The sequence below is a fragment of the Lichenostomus cassidix genome, chromosome 13, assembly GCF_008360975.1.
Source record: "Lichenostomus cassidix isolate B80296 chromosome 13, HeHo_3.0, whole genome shotgun sequence".
Taxonomy (NCBI): Eukaryota; Metazoa; Chordata; class Aves; order Passeriformes; family Meliphagidae; genus Lichenostomus; species Lichenostomus cassidix.
Genome location: NC_139494.1, coordinates 17,370,656 through 17,390,701, shown reverse-complemented (window position 1 = coordinate 17,390,701; position 20,046 = coordinate 17,370,656). Strand labels below are relative to the sequence as shown.

Sequence of the window (20,046 nt, the reverse complement as noted above, 5' to 3'; positions counted from 1 at the left end):
TTATAAAGCATTACCAAGAAGTGGAGTGAGGAGCTGGGCTTGGGAAGGTTTTCTGTGTGATTGTGGATTTAGATTTGTGTGGTGAAGAGTTGGATCTGCAGCCCTGAGAACTTGTGAGATTGTTTGGCTCTAGATTATGTTCACAACAGAGCTTCTCTGTAGAGGGGGTCCTTAAAATATACTGACGAAAATATGAAAATTATCTGATTTTGGTAGAAAGTTCAGTGTTAGCTACAGAGCTGCACTTAATGATTGCTTGTTTAATTAATGACAGTGGATAATGTTGGTATTGTAGCACTACACAGTTGGTACAAAGGTCCTTCCTGAAGTCTTTCTTCTGGAAATCACTGAAAAATCACAGGCAGTGTCATCCACAAAATGCATTTCCTTCATTACCATCCCTTCCAATGGGCACAACTTGGTCCTTCATGGAAAACATCTTTGGCTTAGCCAGAACTATAAAACTTCCCACAGACACTGGAAATCCACTGGATTATGGTTTCCTTACATTTCCTGACCTATTAGCAACACTTTCCCTTTGAACACACAAACCCTGAACCTCAGGAAAGGGCATTTCCATGATGAGAAGAGAAAAAAAATAATTTAAAATGCTAATTTGCAGTTGTCCAATGGTGATATTTAAAGCCTTGTGGGTTTATTTTCAGAGTAAGGAAAATTTCTCCTAGGTTTGTATTAACAGCCAAGGTTATTAGCTGGAACTTGCCAAAACAGAATTGCACATACTTGCAATTTGGAATAATCTTTTTTTCTCTGGTGATTCAGTGCTTGTCATTTTCATGTAAATAGGATTGAAAGAGCATTTTCTGGTAAAATTACCTCAAATACAATTATTTTTATGTTGTCACTGGTACTTAAATCCTCTCCCAGACACAGGTTTTTCAGGCCCATTGCCCACACTTTTTTTCTCATTTCATTTCTATCAGAGCTCTGCTGGAAACTCCCAAAATTTCCCAGTGACTGATAGAGGCTTTACCCCAGAGACTTTGTGAGAGTGATGCCAGCAAGGGACTGTGGCTTTAGATGGGGTAAGAAAAGAAATATTTGAAACAACATTGATTGCTGCCTTAAGGAGAGAGGGAAGAGCAGGAGCAGAGCAGGAGGCAGGAGCTGTCCAGGGGGAGTGCAAATCCCTCCTAAAGCTCTGCTAAACTGCCCTGAGCTGAGAGCATTCCTGCCTGATCCCACCTGGAGATGATCCAAACCCGCTGAACTCTTGGAATCTGCAAGCTTTCGGAATTTTAATCCGAATTTGAGGGAATTTGAGGGAATCAGAAGAGGTAAGGCAGTTGAATGGTGGTGGAGAGGCAGGAGGGGATAGCAGGCTCTCCTTTGCTACACATTTCAGCTATTCCAGAACTTGACTCTTTTGGGATAGAATTACAATGGAATCAACTTGAGGCTTTCATCTCTCTGTTTGACATCCCAGAAATTCAAATGACTACAGATTGCTCTGTCTTTTTGAAAAAAGGCACATGGCTGGACCTGTTTATTTACATTACAGAAGTTAGTTGTCACTGAAAATATTCAACCTGAGATTAAAAGGACAGGAATTAAATGTCGAAAAAAGAAAAAAACCACTTTAAACACAACACAAAGCTCCTGTTGCTGTCAGAAAACAATGTTGTGCCAAGGGCTGAGCAAGATTAGGAGCAGATTAGGGGTTTTTGTGGCTAATGAGAGAATCCCTGACTGGCTGAGGTGACCACAGTGTTATAAATCTCCACACCTCAAGAAATAAACTTGGAGGTGAATTCAGGCTGGATAAAGGTCCTCATGCTGGCAGATGATGTCACAAGGAATTAATCTTAATTTTGTGACTCCTTTGCAATCATCTCTTCACTCTAAGAATGAGGTGCCCAGCCCACAACAGAAATGTGGCTGGGAAAGGGATTTTTTCAGAGATATCTGAACTGAGTGGGAATTTTGCTGTCTTGAGAGTTTTCACCTTCATCTTTAAGCACTGGAATACCTCAGAAACTTCTGGAAAGTCCCCCCTGATCTGTGCACCAGGATTATTTCTGTACCTAATGACAGCTTTCTCTTTGTTTTTAGCTATCCAAATGGTTTATTCTGCTTCTAAGAATTTAGGGGGGCAAATTGGCTCCCAAAGCCCTGGGACATCTAAATTTCAACTTTCATTTTCCAGCCCGGACATTTTCATAAAAGACCAATATTTCCTTTAAAAAAAACCCCAACATCAACTCATTTTCCACCTCTCTCCACATCACTAAGCTCTGATCATGGTGTGCACAGCACTTAATTTCAGCTTTAGGACATTTAGAACTTGCAATTGCTGCATAAATATCTTATTGCCGGTGAGTGGCTGAGGCCTCACTGCTGATAAACACTGAAATTCATCTCGCAGGGCTGATGTACAACCCCATCCTGATTTTGCCTTGATGAAAATGCCTGGGAGAGGCAGGGACTGACTTTTATATTTGCAATAATACAGCCTTTAAAATATGGGCCAAGATCTTCATCCAGTCAGACTGATATCAATCTATCATCTAATTTATCTGTTCCTGCTAATAAATCTGCATTTAGATGTAGTTCAGGGGTCTCTTTATTGGAATTAAGCAGTTTTTCTAACCTTGAAGTAATTTTGATGTCTAGTTTTGTTAAAATATGGGGATCTCTGAGGAGAAGTCTAAACTCCCTGTCTTGCTGCTTCCCTGCTTCTTCCCAGAGAAGCTGGGAATTTGTATTTCTGCTCCCTAGCTCAATAACTACCCAGTCATTCCTCTGCTGAACTCATTGCAGTAAAAAAAAATGATGCCAAAGAGCAGAATTCCTTGGAGAAGGATTGCAAATGGACAGAAAGCTGCTTTTGGTGTGGAGTTGAAAGCATTGGGATCATGAGGAAGCAAAGGACAAAGAGGAGCTCTTTGCCGTTCAGGAAGGAAGTGAAAGAAAGTACTTTTGGGAAAATAAAGCAAAAAGAACCAGGACAGTGATTTCTGTCAGGTCTCCAAATGTGCCAATCCTTACAGCTGTAAATCCAAATGGAGAGGGAATTTTGCACAATCCCAAAGTCTGGAACTTCGGGAGAGAAAATCTCCCTTTTGTGTCTTTTCCTCTAAGGGAATGTCTGAACCAAAATATTCCCTCTTGTCTTTATCAATATCAGCCTGGGAGGCTGAAATGCTGCTGCTCCTCCTCCCCAGCAGTGTTTGAACTCACAGAACACCTCATCACACTTTAAATTATGCACCAGTGATTTCACACTCCTCAGAGGAAATTAAAGAAGCACATGCTGCTCCATCTTTTTAGAGATGAGGCTGAGAGGAGAAATAAAGGAATTTTTTCCTTTTAAATTGAAAATTTAAATGTATTTTTCAGTGTTACCCAGTGCATCAGTTGAACTCGCAGTAGCCAGAACACAAACTACAGGTGGAACTGTGAGAACTTCAAAGAAAAGAATTAGAGTTTGGCTTGTAATTTCTGTTAAATGAACACTGAACTCTTCTTTGAATTAATGTTAAATATTCATGAATCTGTTATTTTCCCCATATTTTGTTCTTGTGAGAAGCCATAAAAATCTATAACCAGCCTTTATTTCTCCAGAGAAAAATTAGGTGAGAGAAAACATCTGTTTCTCTCTTTTTCCTGTCAGGATTTGCAATAATTATATCAACTATTTAAGCAACCGGCAAAGACCTAATTCTATTTAGTTCTAATTAAATGTGCATTAGGTAAGAAAGAGAACTGCATTGTGCATTGTGGGATGGTGGATGGCAGTGCAGAGGCACAATGGGAACAGCTTTATTTGCTGGAACTAAACTGATCCCTGCTGCTTCCCAAATCTCTGAGCTTTCCCAGGGAATGTGGGAGATGAGGCTGCAAAAAGCAGAAAAACACAGATGGGGCTGGAATTCCAGGGAGAGTCGATCCAGGGAAATCATCCCATCCTGGAATATTGCAGAGGAGAGAAAAGGGAGGAAGGAAGGAAGGAAGGAAGGAAGGAAGGAAGGAAGGAAGGAAGGAAGGAAGGAAGGAAGGAAGGAAGGAAGGAAGGAAGGAAGGAAGGAAGGAAGGAAGGAAGGAAGGAAGGAAGGAAGGAAGGAAACTGCAGACTCCTTTGCAGGTCTCACTGGGATGGTTTGCTCCAGGAGGTGCAGCCTGAGTGTTGATTTTGGCTGCTGGAATTCAGGAGCTCCAGAGGGGATGAGCAGCTCCTTGGATCTGGGAGCTGCTGGGGCTGTGTGGGGCAGGAGCACCTCTGAGGCTCCCAGGGATGGATCCATCAAACACAGCCATGGATTTGGTATTTCCCACCTAAAGCACAGAGCTGGGATCCAGGCACACCAGAGAAAAGAGCTTTTCCTGGAAAGATTTCCTATAATTGCCCAAAGTCCACTCTGGAATTGTTTTCCAAGAGCAAAGCTCAGCGATGCTGCAGCTGCTCCAGGCCTTTATCCAGCTGAGATGAGAAGGATTTTGAGGGAATTAACATTTTTTACATGCTCATTCTGAGAGCTGTTCTTGTCAGAAGTCACCATGAGTCAGAAATACAGGTGAGCTGAAGGCAGCAGTTCTGATCCATCAGGAATTTTTTAATTTCCAGAGGGTGTTTGCAGGATTTCTGGTCTCTGAGTTTTTAAAATGATATATTTTATATATATAATTTTAAAAAATATATAAAATATATAGATATATATTTTGTTTGAAAATACATGTTTTCGAACAAATAGGAAATTGCCCTTTAGGAATAACCTGTGGATGAGCTGAGACATGGGGGGTTGTTTGGATAATTTGTGTCCCCAGCAGGCAGTGCCTGTGCAGACTTTCTCCATTCCAAGTCCATTAGGTTGATAGTTGCTGTAATTAAGAGTGACATTGGTGACTCCAGCAGCACACATTTCCATCAGGACAAACAGCCCAGGAAGGCAGTGAGAGCTCCAAGTCAGTGATGCCAGATGAAGTCATTGCACTTGTCAGTCACTCTGGCACCACTCTCGTCAGAAAGTTTCCCCTTTTGGCTAGAACCACCCAACAGCTCTGGGCCTTAAGGAGGTTTGGCTGTAACCAGAAATTATTCCACTAGCTGGGTATAAAATAACTCACCTTTCAGGGCATCTGAGGAAAGGGTTCCTGACCTACATCTGCCAAGAATCCACTCCAGCTCCGTTCCTCCTGACCCTTTGGAATGAGCAGGAACTTTTGCCCGTGATGAAGATAGTGGGAGAAAATCTGTATGAGAATGAGTCACTGAATTTTTTGTTCAGAGTGCAATATCCAGCATCCCAAGGGACCTTTATTTATAGCCTAAGCAAACTCAACGGCGTTGCAGGAGGACAAATGGAACTGGAGGAGAAGCTGAAGTAATGAGTAATGATAACTCCAACAGGCTCTTTCCATCACAAATTAAGTGAGCACATCATGGTAGTAAATCTGCAGAAGAGCTCAGACAGTTTTATCTCCGTGGAGCCCTGAAAGACTTTTTGGAATACATGTTGGAGAAAAGGTTTCATGTCGTGGCTGCCTTGAGTAGATGTCTAGAACAGAAACAACTACAAATCTGGAGAATATTCGAAATAATGCATTAGTCTGCATCTCATCCTTGTGTCTGTCCTCAGTGCTGCCACCCCAGGGTGTGGTGTTGCCATAAATGAAATATATGAAATATATTCAGGGACACAAAGTATTTACAACTGCAAGAGTACAATCAGAGTTAATGTAATAATGGAATAGGTCTGTCCCTCTCATTCTGACTGTGACCATAACTGCAGCCAGAAAATAGATCCAGGACTTCTCCAGAGCTGATGGGGGAGCGCCAAGCTCCTGTCATGTGTGATATTTAATAAAAACAAACTCCCAGCATGGATGGGAGTGATTTGCCTGTGTCTGTATGCAGCAGAAAGGCACCAGCAAGGTAACAGCAGTCCAGGTGTGTGGAGAATATCCCAAATTCTCCACATTCTCAGCACATTGCCACCCTGGGCTTGGCATCTCCTCTGGCCACAGCAGCTCCCTGCTGCCCCAGCTGTGGCTCTGGTGGCACCCAGCGATGCTCTGGGCATGGCCTGAGCCTGAGGAGATGGGAAATGCACCCTGAGCTGCTGGGATAAGTGAATTCAGGCAAGTCCTGCCCTCTCCCAGTGCCTGCCTTTCCCGAGGAAATGCTGCTGCCTGTCCTTTAAATGAAGCACCTTCAGACATTCAGCTGGAAAGCAATAAATCAAATCTATCCAAACAAGATCGCTACAAGCTGTGAGGCAAATCTAACACAGCGACAGCCAAGCTTTCCCCCTTCCCACATGCACCCCGACATTGATCCACTCCCAGAACAGGGGGATTTCCTCCTGTTCATACTCACAATCAGCATTCCCGAGCTCCTGCTGGAGGGAATTTGTCACAGAGCCCTTTATGCATCTGAACAGTGCCAGCTCTGCTCGGCTCAGGCTGCCACAGAGCGCCCAGCACTGCTGCCACACAAATGAGCAACTCCAGGGTGTGCCTGCTGTCCTTCAGCTGGGAAACCCTTGGGAGTGCAAGGTGGGAGGCTGTGCTGGTGCTCCTGTGCCAGCAGGATTTTTGGGATGGATGGATGGATGGATGGATGGATGGAGGGATGATGAAGGGATGGTGATTCTCCTGCCGTGCTCTGCACGTCACTGTGAGCTCAGTGCTGCCGAGGAGGAGATGCATCTCCAGCTGCAGGGCTGCCTTGCATGGGGAATGCAAAGTGCTCCTTCCATGTGGCAGCACAGAGCAGGGAAGTGCAGATGGTTCTAGGGATGAAGCTAACTCCCAAGGAGGCTCTAATTGAGATTTTTTTTCACTGTTTACTGCTGGATTGAACAGTAAGAAATTTCCAAAAGCCTGAAATGTAAACTGTTCCCCTGGCAAGCAAACAACTTAGAGGTGATGATCAGAATTTTTCAGCAGAACAGATTTTCGTCGATTTCTTTGAAGTATTTCCAAATTCTTTAAAATCCATTGGAACCTGGAGAATTTGCTAAACTCTGTCTCACTGTGAGGTGGCAGGATGGAAGCTGTGATTGGAATCAGGGAGGTAAAGGCCCATCATGAGACAGCTCTGTGACACAATAATCCTTGGAATTCTGGGTCAGATTCCTCCTCCCACTGTCTCAACACCCAACTGCTCACCCATATGGTCTCCATATCTTACTCCTTTCCCATGGTTTTCAGGAGATTCATCCATCAGTTTTCACCTTTCCCTGCCTGTTCCTGGCTCTGTTCAGGCAGCTGTGGATGAACCTTCCAGCAGGAGGATGGGATAAATGGTGGAATCACGAGTTGATATGGGACAGTTCAACATTTAGGGATAAAAAGTAGAGTTTGTTTTCCTTTTTGACTGAAGCGATTGTAGAAAATGTTGTATGGAGTTTAAACAATCCTGTGGCCATGGCACTGAGCTCACTTGGCTTGATAGGAGCAGAAATTATGAACTGGACATGTCCAAAGTGGTCCTTTTCCTTAGTGTTCAGCCAAAGGACACAGCACAGGCTGCTCTGGGCTGCTGGGGTGGCTCAGCCATCCCTCACACTGAGGCTTGGCTGAGCTGGGATTGCAGCTCATTGACCCCTGGAGCTGCAGGGAAAGGCCAGCCAAAAATGAGAAGAATTTTCACAAACTTGGTGAGTGCTGCTGGGAGAGGTGCCCTGCAAGGGCTTTTGGATTTCTGGTTCTCAGGGCTGGAAGAGGGAAATGTTCTGGTGCAGAATCCTGGGATGGAGAAGACTTTGGCATCTGCAGGGATCAGGGTGTGATGCTCTGGAGATGTCACCTCTGGCTGTGCCCATTCCCATGACATGTTTGTGTGTCCAGGCCAGACCATGGGGTGAACTCCACAGCTCCTGAGGGAAAATCCAAACCCTCTGGGAGTCTGCAGCTCACTGGTGCTGTGGCAGCCAACAAAATCAGATGCACTTGGGCTGAAATCATCATGGACTCACCAAATCCTAGAGCAGGAGAGCTGGTGTTGGAGGGAGGAGCTGTGGGACCAGGGAAAGTTGTCACAAACTGGGGTTATTCAAGGACTTGGGCCAGAACCCCCTGCCAGTGTCATCCCAACCCTCTGTCCTTGTCACTTCTCAACTCTCGCTGCCTTTCCTAAAGATTCCAGCTCCCCTTAATGAAATTAGCCCTGGCTGATGATCCCCCTGAGGCTGAAGCTCTGCAGACATTGTTTCATTGTGTGTTTTACCCACTCTGAGCTCTGACAGCTCCTGGTTGCTTCCCTCTGCCTGCAGTCAGTGCTGGCTGCTCCAGCTGCTTAACCCAGCCCTGATTTACGTCTGCTGAGGAGACTGAGGCTGCAGCTCTCAGCTTGAGCTCTGCTATTCCTGCACTTTCCTGCTCCTGATTCATCACTCTCCTCACCTCCCACCCCGACATTTATGGATTGAGTAATGGGCACGATGGGTTTTTACTGAGATGAGCTCTCAGCAGACTCACAGCACATATTTTGACAGGGGATGGATGCTCTGGGTTACATCTAATAGCAGTTTAATGAATATTTTACTAAAATAAACTTAGTTAATGTTTTGTGGCTGCGTGGAGCAGTAACTGCCTACAAATCTGCGGTCAGGAAAGCTTCAAGCTCATGGCAAATTTCCTGTTCCTAGATGAAAACAGTTCCTATCCTTCTCAGCACCATAAGGCCAGAGGGACACATATGCTGCTAAATGCTTGTTCTGTGAGTGAGAATAGAGTGCATGCTTGTGATGAAAAACATTTGGGATCTACTGTTGATCAGTGACATTTCAGCACTGTGAAATCTTGTGCTGGTGCCAAGACAGTGTCTGAGACAAGTGGAAAAGTTTCCAAGTTCTTGAGACTTTCAGAAAATGCCACAAGTAAAACTCCACAATCCCAGTTTGTTGGGGAGAGGAAGGATTTTTCTTCCTGAGCATCAGCTTGGCATCCAGGTCTCTCCAGTCCCGCTTAGAGAAGCTTTCTTGCAAATTGCTTTCTTTTTAAAAGGTTTTCTTACATCTCCCTGGTTTGCACACAAGGTTTGACATTAACAGGATGAAAAGCCCTTACACCTTTCCCCCTTCCAGCCAGTTCTGGTCTGGCTGTGTTACTATTAGTAAAAAAAACCCACAAATTCCCTTAAAGGGACACTTAAAATTAACAGGAGAATATTGGCAGGGTGATAACTACAGAGGAAAGTAGGGATTCCAAGGAAGAACGAATTAAGGAGGGTGAGGTGGGATGAATTTTCTCTTTCATGGATCTGTGTCTCGTCTGCAGTTCCAGCAGTCACAGTGGGAGTTTTCACTCTGTCAGAATTATGTGGCAGCAATCACATTTTCTTTTAGCATAAACTTTCATCTCCTTCACTATCAAGTATTCTGTGATAAACTGAGGAAAACCAGGCTGCTAATTGTCAGGAAGGATTGCAGTCAGGGCTGGGATCAAACCTGCAGCCCTGTAAAGCTGTTTGCAGCTGTGAGGAAAATCCCACATTTCTCTGTATTCCACTTTAGCATGTCAGGATTTCCACAGCCACAGCATTCCTGCCAAAGGGTGTGCAGTGAGAACCTCCTTGTGCTCTGTGCTCACTCCAGGGCAGAGAGAAGGGGCCAGGAAAGCCAGCAAGGAGTGGGATTCTCCTCTCTGTTTTCTCAGTTTTCACACCTTCAAAACATGGCAGAGCAGTGTGGAGGATTGGGAAAATCATCCCAGGAAGAGTTATTTGGTTTGCAAGCTGATCAAGGTCTGTTGTTCCATATCCTGAGTCAGCTGGGCTATAACAGTGATCGATTTTTGAAATGAGCTCCTTGCAGAAATACAAAATTGAGGCGAGAAGATTTGTTGGCCAAGTACTCTGTGAACATTTATTTGCTTTTGTCTTTTTGGAAATTAATTTGGCTTCTCCAAAGAATGTTTTCATTGCTTTAAACTGCTTCAATGTAAGTTAATAGGCTCAAAACCTGAGAGTTTATTGTGACATATGACTTTACCCTGTTGTTCCTTCAGCTTTAAGGTCTGTTTTGGAGCCATTTGGCTTCACTGAAGACCTTTTCCATAAAGTGATTTCCACATAATTTTTCAAAATGGAATAATCAGCAGCACAGGTGATAGAATCCCTGTTCTCCCAGAATAGATGGGATCCTACAAAATGTTTGTAATGGCACAGGAAACCACCTGGCTCCTGCAGCCGAGCTGTTTTCAGCCTCACACTGCAGGAATTCCAGCTTTAATGGTGATGAAACACTTTTCCATAGAGTTAGGATGATTCTGTCATCTGTCACCGAAGCTATCAGCAGTGTGTTGGTGGCTTTAAAGCACAAGCATGGAGCTGCAGCATATGGCAGTGGCAGGAAAAGCTTTCCTGGAGTCTGTGTGCATTCAGCTGGCAGGAAAATCAGATTTCCTGAGCAGAGAGAAGTGCGGAGAGCTCAGAATCTTCCAAAACATTAAAATGACAACCGAGCTTCCCAGGGGCCTGGTTTGGCAGCCAGGAGCCAAGAAACTTCTGCTTTTTTTATTCTTTGAGCTGAAATTCCAGGGAAAGGCCACTGCCTCTGTTTTGGGACCTGCTTTGAGAGGTGTCCCTCCAGGCTGGGCTGTTGGGGCAGAACTGTGAACATCTGACTGGCATCTCAGGGCAGCAGCTTCCCCTGGAAAATGAAATGATTTCTGGTTCCAAGAGGAGCCATTTCTGCCTTCTTCCATATAAAATTCCCTGTGGGATCTGCCCAACACAAGGGCTGCTTTTCCTTCCTGGTTTCTTTCTGGAATTACAGCAGTGCTAAGCAGAGTCAGACTTGGATTCATTCAAATCCAGCTGAGGTTAGAAAATTCCAAAGACAGCAGGACAATCCCAAGCCAAGCAGCATCACTGGGGCACACAGGCAGAAAAGAGGCATTGGGGCTCCTTCTGGACAGAAACATCAATGAATTCCTTCAGGAATTCCCAGCTTTGGGCTTCTCCTTGGAGCACAGTTGGTTCTGAGTGTTTCTGCTTTGCTCCCACCTAGCTGGGTGCTGGACAGAAGGAAACATTGGTTTTTCTGGGAGAGCAAATAGCAGGAAAATCATCTTAGCAAAACTTCATTGGGTAAAAAATTTTATTCAAGTATTTTTGTTAAAGACATCCTACCATAAAAATTAGCTTTAATTTTGTCTGGCAGCAAGAAAGGTTACCAACATCCCCCTTTCTGGAGGAGCCATCCATTGTATTTAATTTCAGAGCACTTTTACATTCCAGCAACCGGAATTTAATTACTATCTCCTTTTCTAATTAATTTCAATAACTTTAATTATAATTTTCTGCAATGGTCAATGCTTTGGACACTTCATATAATTACAGGGGATTGCTGTGTGATTTTGCATTAATAAATATTCACTGGTTATAAGAACCTCAATCTCTCTTATCATCCAAATGTTCCAGAATCAAATCCAGAGCTGTCATTTTGCAGGTGATTGAAGAAATGAGAATTTCATGTTGTTTTCCAGCTCCATCTCTGCTGCAGCAGGAGATGGACAGCTCAGGAGTCTGTTTTGCTCAGTGAGACGGAAAACATGAAAACAGGAACCCAGAAATTAATTAGAAATGGGCCGAGGCACAAGAATGAGCCTTGCATTTTAAACATATTAAATTGGAGAGAACGAGGAGTTCCTACTCATCTTCTGGATTCAGATAAAGAGGGGGAGGGAGGGAGGAGGGCAGGGAGGAGCTGAAGTTGGAGTGTGGAGGAGCTCTTGGCAGGAGGAGTTTGGCTCAACCCCTGGTGTTTATTTGAAAATAAAGGCAATAATTGATGTTTCTCCAATTGCACAACTGCTCTGCATCTCTGTTATAACATCAGAGCAGCAGAGCAGAGATTTTACTGCTTACAGGTACATAAATCCACTTAGGGTAATTCTCAAGGCATCTTTTGCTGCTTTGCCTCTTGGTGCTTTGAAGTGACCTAAAAATAAATTTCCAGAGAGCCCTGAGATGGCCAAGTGAGGCTGTGAGAGCCTCAGGAATTGCTGGGGTTGGTTTTGGTGTTTGTGGTTTTTATTTGTTTGGTTTGGTGGCTCAGCAATGATCCACTGGTTGGATTTGCTTATCTCAATCCCCAGGCTCAGCTGTGTCTCCATATTGCACTGTGCAGGGGTGAAGCCAAAAATCCAGAAATGAGGAAAAAGAGGCTAAATTTGTCAAACTGCAAAAAGAGGAAGGAATAACACCGGGGAGAGCAGTGAAAATGGAGCTTCTCAGAGATTCCTCCTTGGGGTTTTACACTGGGAATTGTGAAAAAGGTGCTCTTCATGCTGACCTGCAGAGCTGCAGTTTTCTTTTAGGAAATGTTGAGGGAGTTTTGATCTCTTCTCCCAAAGCTTTTAATGGTGATTCCAATCAGAACATGTTCCAATCCTACTCTGATTGATGGAAATTCTGACTGCAAATAACGCTGGCCTAAGTCAGACTTTGGTTTTGTACAAACCAAAGCTCTGTGCTATGAGAAGATGTTTATAAATCTGAATTTATTCCCTTGTCTGAGCAGTTAGGACTTTCTAACAACAGTAAATATTTGCTGTGTGGCTCTGAAGAGTTTCCCCTGTGGTTGTTTTTCAAACACTCAGCTGACTCTGTAACAACAAGAGAACATGTTGGCATCTTGAGCTTCAGTTTATGGCTCCCTGATGTCAGTCAGAGTCGAGTTTTTCCAAGTTTTAGTGGAAAACCAACAAAATATGTCTGAGACCAAGTTTGGCACATGCAGTGAAAGGGTGTGAGAACAAGGTTATGTTTTCATGAGAACAAGTGTTCTGTTATGGAGTGGAGATAAATAACGAGGACAAACATTGCATTAAAAAAAAAAAAAGAAGAATTAATGAGCTGGAATTGTGGTCAGTCCCCGGAAAACCTCTTTTTTTTTCCCTCTTTTTATTTTTTAGTGTTTTATTAATTGCTGGTAAATGAGTACATGAAAGCATTACCCAAATTTATAGCTGATTTCTTGCATGCAAGTATTGATTCAACATCTGTTGAGTCACATTCTGCTCTTTGCTCAAAACACATCTCAGGTTTGTGTGGAAATTTACAGCCAATTTCCAGCCAGAATGGTTGTTCTCCCTTATAAAACATGCTGATTGTAATTACAGACATGTATTTCTAAAGCCATGATCCACATTCCTCCTGCTGAGCAGAGGGGTGAACATTCCATTCATGGAAACTCGATTACAGCAACTCTTCCCATTCCATTCTCAAGTGTTTGGTCACAAGAGTTTGCAGGGAGGAACCCTAATTCCTGCTTGGAGTGCTCTGTCTGGGACAGGGAATGTTGGACCTCCAGGAGCAGCTCATCCCAGGTGGATTTGGCCCAGGAGGATCTAACTTAAGGGTGAAAGGCTGGAGATTGTTGCAATCCCAATTTTATTGACAGCAAACCCTGTTCTTCTTAACAGCAAACCCTGTTCTTACTAACAGCAAACCCTGTTCTTATTAACAGCAAACGCTGTTCTTACTAACAGCAAGCACTGCTCTGGTTTAAAGCAGAAATGGAGCAAAGGAGAGCTCTGCAATCTCTGCAATGGGAGGGAGATTCCCTTCGGGGAGGTTGGCTCTGGGTCACCTCAGGAGTGTTTGGGGTGTCAATCCGAGGTGTCCTGCTGTCCCTTCTGGCTGATCCCTGCACAGGGATTGCAGGAGAGCCTCACAGCCACCCGAGCAGAGGTTCTTTCAGAGAATCCTGGAATATCCTGAGCTGGGAGGAGCCACAGGATCATGGATCCAACCCCAGCCCTGCCCAGACACCCCAAATCCCACCCTGGGCATCCCTGGAGCTCAGGCTGTGCCTATTCCTGGGGAGCCTGGGAACAGCCTTTCCCAAAATCCATCCCAAATCCCCCTGGCCCAGCTCCAGCCCTTCCTGGGTGCTGTCCTGTCCCAGGGAGCAGGGAAGGAGCTGCAGCCCCTCGGAGATGCTGTTTCTCTCTCAGCAAACACCTCGAGCTCAGCGATGTGCAGCTCCTGATCACACTTGGATCATGGAATGCAACCTCAGCCCAGCCCTGGTGGAGAAATCCTCATCCCCTGAGCAATAAAATCCCTGATTTACAGCTCTGAGGAGGAAGCAGAGCACACTCTGGGTTGTGCAAGCAGCTGTGGGACAGGTTGATTTGTGACGATTTCTGGAGCTTCTGTCTCCTCCCAGCCACCCTCTGGCTCGTGGAGAGGCAGAAATTTGGCACAAATCCTGCAAAACCACCACTGTGGGCAGGAAATTCCCTCCATCTGAGGGTCACAGGGGGTTCAGCACCAGCTCTCCCTGCAGGAATATCTGGTTCACAAGCTGGAGCATCAGAAAGCACCAGCATGAACCTGGAGAGTCAACAGCAGAGGAGAAATGTGGAGCTGTTGGGGAAGGAAATCTGCTCCAGCCTCACTGAAATCCTTATTGAACTCCAAACTGGAGCCTTGGCAAGGAGCAGGGCTGGAATTGCACACTGCAGGCAGTGAAAAGCTCTCTCAGCATTGAAGCAAACCCATCATTGGCTTTTTCAGATAAATATAGAGATTTTGGCCAAATTAAGAATTCACTCATCATTCACGAATTTACAGTATTTTAGCAAAGGGATGGAATGTACTGCAGTTCTGACAAGGATAGAGTTGCATAAATAACCCTCTTGACGTGGAGAAAGAGAACATTTTTTGATGTTTAGGCATGGTTTGAGCTAGCAGGAAATTTATATTTGCTTGTTTTAAGGCAATCAGGGCTTTTATTTTCCCTCTTACCAATGGGGAGAATATTTCTGTTGGCTTCTCTGCCTTCCTCCCTTCCAAGCAAACATTCCACAGTCTTCTCCACACCTTTGGTGGAGGTGAGGACTTCCAAAATCATGTAGGATTTAATTAATTCCAAAATTAATTGCAGCAAGACAGATAATGAATTGATAACATAATGAAACACCAAGAGCTGTAATTATGATTTGCAATAACTCAGATTCTTCATGCCATAAATCTCTATCTCCAAAATACACACAGAAATCTGCCCTGGCTGAAGGAGGGCGAGAGAGTTCTTTAGCACAGGGACTTTTTTTATTTCTGTTATTTACAATCTCAGAGGCCCAGAGACAAAACAAAGATTTGCAGTAGAAGACCTGCAGTGAACTGAACTGCTCTGTTCTGTTAGTGTTGAGCTCCTCTGCCTTCCCCATCCTCCCAACTGTCTCCAGTGACACTTTGCAATTCTTTCTTCCACCCTTTGATTGGTTTTTTTGGATTGTTTGAGGGGATTATTTGAATTTCTTTTTGGCATGTGTTGTTTTTTGCTTCTCTGTTAGGTTTATCTGACTTTTTTTGGCTGTTAAATCAGTGCTGTTTTCTCCCCAGCTATTTTTACAACGTCTGCCTCAAAAGAAACTCTCTGGGTCTCTGCATCAGGAGCTTTCTCAGCTCCTTTTCGTGACAGAATGGTGCACATCAACAATTTCTGAGTGGCCATGTGACCATCCCAGGAGAGCTAAACAGAACAAAATGTCTTAGCAAAGAGAATTTTTTTGGAATTTAATCACCAGCTGCACACTGTGGATCAGTGAGGGGCATATTCTTTTAAACCACAGAAGTTAATTGCAATAAAAGAGCAGGAATTGGTCTGGAATTAGTAGAAAGTGGCTCTTGGAGAAAAAAAACCAAACTGGTTTTTCCATAGGGAATGCTCATCAAAAGGCAAAGCATAGTTCAGGGACTGAGTGCTAAACAACATCAACAAGAAACAGGAAATGAAATTAGAAGTTAGAAAAACAAATCAAGACCAAAAGAATCAAAGAGCCCAAGCAATTAAATAATAAAAAAAAATTGTTTTTATACAGACAGTCTGGGAGCAGGCAGAGTTTTTCTCCTCTCCTCCCGTGCCATCTCCACCATCCCTCCCCACTGACTCCAGTGACACTCTGAAATTCTTTTTTTCCAGTTTTTGGGTTTTCTGATTGCTTGAGGAGTTTTCAAATTCAAATTCTGAATTGAATTTTTTTTTTAGAACAGGTGTCCTAGAAAGCTACCCTCTCACTCTTTGTTTCTGGTCCGATTTGCACTAAGAATTTGCAGAAATAAGGGGCTGTGGAGCTGTGCAGGAGCTAAAGATGCATTTGTGGTGTAACGTTGGAAAACATGAGGAGCATTTTACCCTAAAACTCCAAAAAAGTCAAGGCAAAAAAGATCCTCCATTGGGGATTTTTTTTTGTTTCATGCCTGAAGTCCATTTTGTGAATTTTTTGAGTTCTGCACTCATTTTTCAGTGCGTTGTTTGGCATTGTCAATGTAAATACTCAGTAATTAGCACGAAGTGTCCCTGGATTTTGGGACCTGGATAGTGGAGGAACAACGAGCAATGTCCCCAAGTCCCTCAGAACGAGGAGGATTCACCAAAAGTGTGTGAAATCTCCTGATTTCTGCAGACAAACCCCGAGCTCTCTGTCTGTATTTAAAGCCATGAGGTCACCCCTTCCACGCAGTTCCAAGAACACAAAACACATTTTTCCAGCCCAAATCCCTTTTTTGGTGTTGGCCTCCCAAATCCTTGACAACTGCAGGAGCAGCAGTGTCACTGGGAGTGAGTGACAGCTGGACAAGGGCAGGAGGGAGGGAATGTTTCAGTGTCATTGGCAGAGAGCAGAGACAAGATGTACTTGGAATAACTCAGCTCGGAGGAGCTGCCTGAGCCTGAGTGTCCCAAGCAGCTCCTGCAGGGCAGGCAAAGCTCTGTTTGCAGCAGAAATTGGCTTTTTCAGTGATGCACAGCGACCTGAAGGGGCAGAGAACAGCTGATGCCTTATCGGGATGGTGAAAATATGGAGCAGAAAAGGAGTAAAGGGAAAAAGGGAATTCCCTTGGTTTGATAGGATTTTAGGTGTTCAACTTGTCAGAGGTGGAAACACCCTGAGAAACACCCCCTGTGCCATGTGTGTACAAATTTATATATTAAATTAGCGTATCTACCTAAAATCCCACAATGAGAAACTTAATAAATGAAGTAATTGTCCCCCTATTCTAATTACCCCCTCTAAATGAGACTACAGCCTAGTTTAAAAAACATTTTCCAGAGAGGAGGTTCTGTCCAAGGTTGGAGCCTCTAGTTTTGAGATATTATGAATATTTAGACCTCTAAACTAAGCTAAATATCAAACTACAAGAGTTATAAACACCTGGGGCTAAGGTACGAGGAGTGTTTGTGAAGGGTACAGGGAAAGGGAAAAGGTATAAAAATGGATAAAAAGGAACAAAAAGAAAGGACAAATTCAAGCATCACAGCAAGGAGGTGAAATTTGGAAATTGCCAAAGGTGATGGGGATCTGGCCATTCCTGTTTGGCAGAGAGATTTGTGTGCTGGGTGGGAATTCTGGGGACAAAAGAATCGATCCAGTGTCCCCTGGGTGTCACCTCAGCTGGGCTGAGCCTCCCTGCTGCTCTCTGCTTGCAGAAATGTCAAACCAGGAACTGTCCATCTAACTCAGCTGGTCTGGAGGGATCTCACTTGAGGTTCATGGAGGGAAACTCCCTGTCCTGCCAGTGCTCCAGAACTTCATCTGCAGCTCAGACACGAAATTCCCTGTCCAGGAATTGTGGCTGCAAAGGAGCTGATTTGACCCAATGCAATAAACCAGTCAGATTTGGAAATTCCCAGTCAACTTCCAGACCCAAAGATGCACACAGGGTTGACTTTTTTTGCTCAAATACACAAAATTATGTGTAGTTATGTGTACCCAGTGCCAACAGGCAGCCTGGAAATTTTGATTTATTATGCATTTTCCAGGATCAATCCAGAAAGGATAATGCTGGCTGATGGCAGATAATGTGAGGTATAAATTGGGAGCTTTTTCTCCGAGGCTTCCCTTGTTTGCTATCAGGGAGCAGCAGTTCTCACCCTGCCAGGCAGAGGAGATAAAGGAAAAAACCCACAATTTCCAGCTTGCAAAAGCCCAGCCTGTGTGGAATCAGCTCAGTTATTCCAGCTCAGTCTGCAGGAAAAGCAGTTCCTGTCTCAGAATTACAATTACAGAGGAATGTGAACTGCAATTTCTCTCCTTATTAATGATATAACAACAAACATGGACAATGGCAGTGCATCAGTTTCTAGGAATTAGGAAAAACTCTTGGCTGTGGTGGATCTTTAAATGTTATCTGGTTTTATTTCATTATTTTAATCTAGTGCCTTGAACTGGAAATCTGTGAGATTGATCTGATTGGAGAGCTGGCAGAAGTGAGTCAGTGGGAAGATCCAGGAGGATTTTCACAGGAAAAATGCTTCTCTGAAATTGGGAATTACTGGGATCCCAAATCCAGGGACACTTTGTGCTATTTACTGAGTATTTACATTGACAATGCCAAACAATGCATTGAAAAATTAGTTCAGAACTCAAAAAATTCACAAGATGAACTCCAGGCATGAAACAAACAAAAAAAAAATCCCCAATGGAGGATTTTTTTGCTTTGACTTTTTTTGAGTTTTAAGGTAAAATGCTTCTCATGTTTTCAAACTTTACCCCACAAATGCAAACTCTGCTTTCCACTGCTGCTGGTGTTTGGGCAGAATCACTGCAGGATTCATATCTCAGGATATAAAGTAAATTAGAGAAAAAATATTCTTGTAGCACTGGGAGTTTGCCTGGAATAGAAACCTCCCGAAATGTTCTGAGTGATCCTGAACTCCACAGGACTTGAGAAAAACCTGGCAAATCTCAAAGTCCATAATCCAGGAATTTGAGGCTGCACTCATATAAATATGGAAGATTTTCTGGGGTTTATTTCAATTTCTTTTTCTTCAGGAGAAAACAAATGCTCCCAAATTTTGACAAAATGCCCATTTTCCAGCAGATTATAAATATAGAAATGGATATAAAAATAACATTTCATACTCAGCACTGTTAGATATGGGCTGTATAAAGCGATTATCAATTAAATTGTTTTTATTTTATTTTCCTGGTCGAGAAAGAACTGCTGTGAGTGACATATTTGACCAGAAAATGCAATTTTTAAAAAAATCCACGGTGCTCAAAAAGATTAAAAAAAATCAATTCTGGTGGAAAATTTGCAAGGATAGAAAAAAAAAAAATCAATGCAAATATAATGACTCCATCAAGGTAAACAACTGAGCTCCTGGCGCTGCAAGAAAAATTATTGCAGATCAAACTATTGCTGCAACTTCTCAACATTCCCATGAAGCCACAGCTGAATTTACCAACAGGTTCAAGGTGAAAATTTCATTTTCCAGAGTAAAGTTGTGGTTTGTAGGGTTTGGTTTGGTTTGGTTTGGTTTGGCTGCTTTCCTCATTCCAATCAGTGTCGCTGAGCATGTCTGCTGCATTTGGAAGTTTCAGAGGTCTTTTCCTAATAATTGTTTAAAAAAGTTGAGCTGAAAAAGGTTTGCAGCCTCAATCCTGAGTACAGATAAAGTTTGTTTTTAAAATATGCAAAATACAAACTATAAAAATGAAGTAACAGCGCTGCTAAAAATTGCTTTTCTTGATAAATTATATCCCTTTTAATTCCTTTTTATTTTTTTTTTCTGTTGGTGACTGCTTTTTCCACTCCATTTCCAGTGTGCTGGGTATTTACATTTACAGCATTATTAATGGATTTTTAAATAGTTGTCCTTTGCTTTATTTTCCTCCTCTCATGCTTCCCTCCCAGGACATTTCTGCTGCTAAAATCTGAGGAGTTCTTAGCTTTTTAAGCAAGATAAATTAACAATTAAACAGTGAGGCAAAGAGGGGTAAATATTTGTGGATTTGGGGGTTTTTTCCACTATTCCCAGACAAATCTGGGTGGATCTGAGCAGCAATTTGGGATTTTTTTCCAGTGATCCCTGTGGCAGCTCATGGCAAACTTGGGATCACACAGCAGCAAACTGACTTTCTGCTGCTTAATCAAAGTCCTTCAACACCTCCTCAGCCAGTTCTGTATCTCCAGAGAACAAAAATCCTGGAAAACTGAGTTGTCCAATGCTTTGAAACACAAACCAGTGACTGATGCAGCAGTCATTTATTTAAAGGCAAGGCAGTGACCAGAATATACAACCAACACTATTTTCCAGCAAATCTTCAAAAAAATCATAAATA

The 20,046-nt window shown here is 43.3% G+C and overlaps 1 long non-coding RNA gene across 4 annotated transcripts in view; it reads left to right on the top strand.

Annotated features, from left to right (window-relative positions):
• The window catches only part of LOC146431424 (uncharacterized), a 61,849-nt gene that overhangs the window by 18,150 nt on the left and 23,653 nt on the right, over positions 1-20,046 (top strand). For all 4 annotated transcript variants that reach the window (XR_014854958.1, XR_014854957.1, XR_014854956.1 and 1 more), the window contains one exon: positions 945-1,046. This is a non-coding gene — a long non-coding RNA (uncharacterized LOC146431424). The remainder of the gene's footprint in view (positions 1-944; positions 1,047-20,046) is intronic.